Genomic DNA, 7,363 nt, shown 5'->3' on the forward strand with positions numbered 1-7,363 from the left:
CCCTGTGCGACACTTTGCTTGGGCTTCGTAACCTTTAGAAGGCAGATGAGGTCTTTAGCAGCAAAATGAAGATAATAATAGTCTCATCGACACAGGCTATTATGAAGATCAAATGAGACGAAACACACAGAAAATCTAGAACGGGTCCAGGCAGTGCGAGCACTCAGTAGGGGTTAGCTGGTCCTGGTGGTGGTGGTGTTTCTGCTCCTGGCACTGCTCTGTTCCCCTAAAGGCTCTTTGTCTCCACCTGCTTTCTTGCCACTTTGCTCAGCATTTCCCCGTGGGCCAGTCTGTTCTTCCCTGCACTGACCTCCCCCGCCCTCTTTGGTTCCCCCCCTCCCCGGAGCCCTGTCCTGTTCCCCCAGATTCCCCTACAGGGCAAGCTTCAATCAGGATTAAGCATTAAGCTATTAATGGGTAGTCACAATTTAAAGTGGCAGGCCACGCAAGTGACCTCCTACTTCAGGCTTTTTAATTCAGCCTCCAAGGGTTTAACCCAAAGGAGTGAGTGAAACAAGGAAGCAAACAGACAAACAAATAAATAAAGCTAATGGTAAAAGTTCTTAGGGACAGAGGAGGCTAACCCTGCTAATGTGTTTTTCAATGTTCACCTTGATCTTGGTGGGCCTCTCTTACTAACCAGCCCACTTATGTTCACCACAGCCTCTACTGAACAGCAAACGTCTCATCTTGCAAGACTAAAGGGCACATGTTGTTCCTGGCTGCGCGCAATGCTGTCTGTCCACCTCCGTCATTCTACAGACCTCTACAGAGGGACCTCGCTGGCACCTCACACCTGGGGGATCATCAGCAAGTCACTTTTGCCTCTTTGGGCCTTGATAATACAACAAGAGGTCTGAGCCTTGGCACTTTCGCTCTTCCTGAGGAGTCCCTGGAAAACACCATCATCCCCAAACCCTCCTCTACGCCAGAAGCTCCTCCACAGCAAGCCAGAGAAAATGGTTCTGAACTGCCTGTGGCTGGACTGACAAGCACAAGCAAGATTTATGACTTTATTTTCCAGACAGAAGGAAGTCTAGTTTCTTAACATGTGCAGATTTTCCATCTAAGAACCTTCGTTTATTCCCGTCAGTCATGGGCACGATTTCAAAGCAAGTCACTGCCACTTCTTGTGTTTCCTCCCTACTTTTGCATCTTGGACCCAGTGCGCACTTAACCATCTGAGGCCCTGGATGCAAAGGCTGTTGTCCCTCACGTACAAAGGCAGTGTGAAACTACTGCCAGAGACCCAGTGACAAGAGCTCAGCTGGCAGTTTGAGTAGCTTCGTGGGATAGAATCTTGTTAGTGAAATGCCACTAGTGTGTGTTGATGTTGCCTTATTAGTAATTACAGAAATCATTTTGTGTCAGTAAAATCTCAGTTCCCCTGGTGACACAGGAATTCTTAGTAGACCAAAGGACTTCATTTCTGAAGACCAGTCGTCAGCCCCAACACAAGTAGTCACTGCCATTCATAGGGTGCACTACTGTCCTGGAGCCCTCGCTTGCCCAGGCAGCCTGTGTTCACGTGTCTGGTGTGTTCACGGCTCTGTCGTCCCCCAACCTGGGATCATTCCGTATTCTGATGCCGCTTCCACCTGATGAGTTCGTCAGCGTGGTGCTTTTAAATTCTCTTTTTTTCTAATCATGGAAATAATCTTTACTGCAGGAAACTTGGTAGTCATAAACAGAATTAAGTTTCCAAATTATCTTTCAGGGATTGTTTCTGTAATGTTTTGATCTATATTTTCCCCCATCTTTTCAAATCTATGTTCACTTTTTATTTATTCAATGTGCATATAATTATTAGGGGCTTATGGTGCGTAATGGGCTATCTGGAGGTGTGGGAAATACATTGAATTTCCTCAAGGGCTAAAAAAGTTAGCAGAAGACATCAAATACCCATATTCTTTCATTTGACAAGCATTTATCAGTATCTTTTAATGAGTGTCCTCAAGTGGCTTAGAGTTTAGGGTGATGGTGGATACGGCAATAGGATAATGAGGTGTTGTGAGCCCGCAGAAGAGATGTGCTACACATGGGTACAGAGTGTTGCAAGTCCGTATAAGGGGTGTGTTACAGGGGCATGCACGGTGTCGTGAGTCCATAGGACAGATACGTTACCAAAAGTATGCTTTAAGTGTGGATAACAGAATCAGTCGTCGTATCCTGCAGGTACACTACTCCACAGTGTCAAACAGTAGTCTAAGGCAATCATGTAAGAGATGTCACATGGCCAAATGTTATTAACTGCCAAAAAGGTGGTAAGCATACTCTTTAACTAAAACTGAGATCGAGATTTTTCACAAGGGGCTCCAGGAGTTGAAGGGGCAGAAATTGCCAAGTGAACCCCCAGCTTGGGGCCTGGAGCCTGCTTCGGATTCTGTCTTCATCTCTTTCTGTCCCTACCCCGCTCATACTCTGTCTCTCTCAAAAATAAATAAATAAACAAACAGTTTTTAAAAAAATTAAAATATTTTTGACAAGCAAAACAGAAACTTTGTCATAAGAAGCATGAATTGTCTAAAGGAAATATGTAAAGTCTGCTTAAAATATTTAAGAAGGACAGTGATACTGGATGATAGAATCTCAGAAATTCAGGGAGGAATAAAGAACAATGAAAACAGTGAATATGTGTGGTAATTCTGAGTGAACATGGATTGTATAAAATAATAACAACGATAACAGCAATAATGTCTGAAAACATTTAAAATATATGTAATATGGGGCACCTGGGTGGCTCAGCTGGTTAAGCATTTGACTTCGGCTCAGTTCATGATCTCCTGATTTGTGTGTTCAAGCCCTGTGTTGGGCTCTGTGCTGACAGCTCAGAGCCTGGAGCCTACTTTGGATTCTGTCTCCCTCTGTCTCTGACCCTCTCCCACTCCCATTCTGCCTCTCTCTCTCTCTCTCTCTCTCAAAAATAAATAAAACATTAAAAATTTAATAAAAATAAAAAAATATATAAGTAGCATGATTTTTGGGGTGGCAAATGAAGTAAAGCATGTTCTAAATCCCTTGAAATTTTAAGAAAGAGATAAAACACTAATTTAAATTTGAATTTTCTAGTAAAAGATGCATGTAGTAGTCTCAAGTATAACCAAAAAGAGAATAGTAATAGAATATATAACTACCAAGCTAATAGTTAGAAGAAAAAAAGGAAAGAACAAAAAGTCAACTAAATGGGATGTGAATAGAGAAAAAGAAGAATGTAGAACATATGAGACAAATAGAAAGCAATTAATGAGGTGACAGATTTCAGCTGAAATACATCAACAATTACGTTACATGTAAATGAAACAGATACTTAATAATAGGACCAAGATTAACCCCCAAATTTATATGCTGCTTCTAAGAGATACACATAAAATATAAAGATAAAACTGAAAGTAAAAGGATAGGAAACAAATCACTATGCGAACATGAATAAAAAGATTATGAAGCTATATATCAATGCAGACGTTAAGATAAAAAGTACAATTTACTGGAAGCTCTACTAATGCTAATTATGGATACTCCAAATAACAGTGTTAAATATATATAAAGAAAAAAGTAGGCAAAACTAAAATACAACAACAAAACCCCAAATGCCCTGCAACAACAATGGGAGAATTTCATGCACTTCTCTCAGTACTTGATAGAATAAGGAATCTAAAAATATCAGATAAATTCGGCCTGTGTGTGGGGGGAAACTAATCCCCCAAACAGCACAATACATATTTTTATCAAATACACATGGAACAAAAATTGGCATGCCATAGAGTACTGAGTAGATTTTGAAGAATTGAAATCAGATGAAATAGCTTTCTGATTACAGCACTGTTAAGTTAGAATAGAAGAAGGAAAAAACATAACTATAAAATTTCTTTGTGTTTAGAAATTAAAAATACACTTCTGGACTAACTGGATATTTGTTGGCTTTAATGAGTTATTTTAATTTTTAGTGTGTAATATGTAATTGTGGCTAAATTTTTAAAAGATTTCTTATAAAAGAAACATGATTAAATAATTATGAATGAAATTATTTAGTGACTGGAATATGTTTCATAATCATCCAATAGAATGTATGGGAAGATAGATAAAACAAAATTGGCCCTATATAAGATTGGCTGATAATTATTGAAATAAGGGATAGTTTTATGGAGACTATTTTCTCTTCTTTTGTATATTTCTCAAAATACCTATTACAGCAGGTAAAATAAATCTATTTTAAATAACTATGGTTCAAAAAAAGGCAAAAAATAAAAAAATATTTGGAACTGAAAAAAGTGAAAATACTATATACATCAAAACTTGTTATATGCATAACCAAATGAGCATAACAAAAACTTTGAAAAATGAATTGCTATTGTAATTACTACCTATATAAGGTGGGACAAAATTTTAGTTTGAACCTAACCAGGTTGATTGCCTGATAGAACAAAATATCAGTGTTCTCTAGAGGGTTTAAAAAAAATTTTTTTTTAATGTTCATTTATTTTTGAGAGAGAAAGAGTGTGAGTGGGGGAGGGGTAGAGAGAGGGAGACATTGAATCTGAAGCAGGCTCCAGGCTCTGAGCTGTCAGCACAGCCCAACATGGGGCTTGAGCCCACAAACCATGAGATCATGACCTGGGCCAAAGTTGGACGCTTAACCGACTGATCCACCCAGGGACCCCTAGAGGATTTTAACAGCACCCTCACAATTTAATAGACTAACTGCTAAGTATACCATCCAAAATTCCTCAAAATACTGCAAACCAAAAAGTATGTCCAATTCTTAAGGGAATTGATAATAGATGCCAGCCTTGAGATGATTCAGATGTTGGAATTATGGGAAAGACTTTAAAGCAGCTATTGTAAACATGGTCTGTAAGCACTTTTGAAATCATGGACATACAGAAATTCTCAGCAGAGAAGTAGAAACTGTTACAAAAATTGGGTATTTTGGAACTGAAAAATATGTAAAATAACAACAATAATAAAATAATAATGAAAACAATAGCAAAGCACCTTATTGGATAGGTTCAATAGCAGAATGGAGATAACAAAAAAGACAGTGAACTTGAAGAAGAAGCAATGAAATTTATCTGTCTGAAGGACAGAGAGAATAATAAGGAAAACATTTTGGCAGCCTGAGGTATCCATTGGACAATACCAAAAAGTATGATTTTTATGTGCTTGGAGTATCCTAAAAATAAAATAGACTGATGAAGAAAAAAAAACATTTGAGGATAATATGGCTGAAAACTTGATGATTTGGTGAAAGACATATTTACAGACTGAAGAAGTTTAGTGAACTTCAACCAAGACAAACTAAAAACAAATAAACAGACAAATAAATTGCATGCAGATATACCATCATTAAATTGCTAAAAAAACAAAGATTAAAAAAAACCTTGAAAGCAGCTGAGAAAAATGATATGGCAATTTGAGTGACTGAATTTCCCATCAGAAAGCATGAAGGTGATGACAGTGAAACATTTGTAAAGTGCTGGAAAGAAGCACTGTCAATCTAGAATTCTGTATCTAGTGAAAATATACTTCAGGACTGAGGGCAATGAAAACATTTCTCAGATGAAGGAGAAGAAAATATTTTTTTATGCTGTATAGAAATGCTGAAAGACATTCTTCAGGTGGCAGGAAAATGGTAACAGAAGAAAACATGGAACTTGAAGAATGAAAGAAGAGGAACAAAAGTGGTAAATATATGGGTAAATATAATAGACTATCTTTCTTCTCTTAAGGTCTTTTTTATTTACTTTTTTTAATGTTTATTATTTATTTTTGAGAGAGAGAGAGAGAGAGAGAGAGACAAAGCATAAGCAGGGGAGGGGCAGAGAGAGAAGGAGACACAGAATACAAGGCAGGTTCCAGGCTCTGAGTTGTCAGCACAGAGCCTGATGTGGGGCTTGGACCCATGAACCATGAGACTGTGACCTGAGCTGAAGTCAGACATTTAACTGACTGAGCCACCCAGGCACCCCTCTTAAGGTCTTTAAAGCATACAATTGTTGAAAGCAAAAATTATTAAAAAAACTTTTTGGGGTGTCAATGCATGTAAATGTAATATATTTGGAAGTAGAACATAAAGGCAGGAGAGTAAAAGGACTTTTAGACTGTGATGCTTCTGTTTTACTTAAAGTGGTGCATTAATTAATCTAAGTTAACACTATAAAAATGAATACAAACCATAAAAAACATGATAAAAATAATACAAAGAGCAAAAATTTAGATAAATTAAGGTGGAATACTATTAATACTCAAATAGCCCTAAAGAAATCAAGAAAGGTGAAAGAGAAAAACAAAGAAGAAAAAAAATAAAGTGGTAGATATAAGTCAAAATATCTCAATCCTTATATTAAATGTAAATGGTTCAAACACATCAATTAAAAGACACTATCAATTTGGATAAGTAAAGAAGACCCAACTACATGCGGTCTATAAGAAACCCATAATATACCATGCAAGCACGAGTCAGAAGTGAGCTGGTCAGTAGTGACCATATCATCAAGAGACAAAGTAGACTTCAGGACTAGGAAAAATAAAAGGCATAAAAATGATTTTACACAAAAGGTCAATTCATCAGGAAGACACAACAATTCTAAATGTTCATGAACCTAGCAATAGAGCTTGAAAATATGTAAAGCAAATATTAATAGAAGTAAGATATAATCCACAATTATACTTGAAAATGTCAATACTCCTTTCTCAGTAATCAAGGGAACAAGTAGACGAAAGATATATATCAGTAAAGATATACACACCTGACAAACATTATCAAACAACTTGACCTAACAACAGAATATACACTTCAAGTGCATTTTCTCAAGTGCAGATGGAACATTAATCAAGATAGACCACACTCTGGATCATAAAGCAGTTCTTACTGAAGTTAAAAGAATTGAGACCACAATGTGTGATATCTGATTATAAAGGAATTTAATTAGAAATCAATGAAAGAGAGATAGCTGAAATTTTTCCAAATATTTGGAAATCAAAAAAAACATCTCTGGGTTATAGATGGGTCAATAAGTAAATATCAAGTGGTGCCTGGGTGGCTCAGTCGGTTGAGCGTCTGACTTCGGCTCAGGTCGTGATCTCACGGTTTGTGGGTTCAAGCCCCGCATCGGGCTCTGTGCTGACAGCTCAGAGCCTGGAGCCTGTTTCAGATTCTGTGTCTCCCTCTATCTCTGCCCTTCCCCCACTCATGCTCTGTCTCCCTTTGTCTCAAAAATAAATAAACATTAAAAAAAATTAAAAAAGGGGCGCCTGGGTGGCGCAGTCGGTTAAGCATCCGACTTCAGCCAGGTCATGATCTCGCGGTCCCTGAGTTCGAGCCCCGCGTCAGGCTCTGGGCTGATGGCTCAGAGCCTGGAGCCTG

General features: G+C 37.9%; 1 non-coding gene across 1 annotated transcript; it reads left to right on the forward strand.

Moving 5' to 3' along the window:
• The first annotated feature begins 7,030 nt into the window (after positions 1 to 7,030).
• TRNAR-UCG lies at positions 7,031 to 7,115 on the forward strand. Its single transcript has one exon. It is a non-coding gene; the product is annotated as a tRNA-Arg (tRNA).
• Positions 7,116 to 7,363: the final 248 nt, after the last annotated feature.

This window comes from Panthera tigris, chromosome A2, assembly GCF_018350195.1.
Source record: "Panthera tigris isolate Pti1 chromosome A2, P.tigris_Pti1_mat1.1, whole genome shotgun sequence".
Lineage (NCBI taxonomy): Eukaryota > Metazoa > Chordata > Mammalia > Carnivora > Felidae > Panthera > Panthera tigris.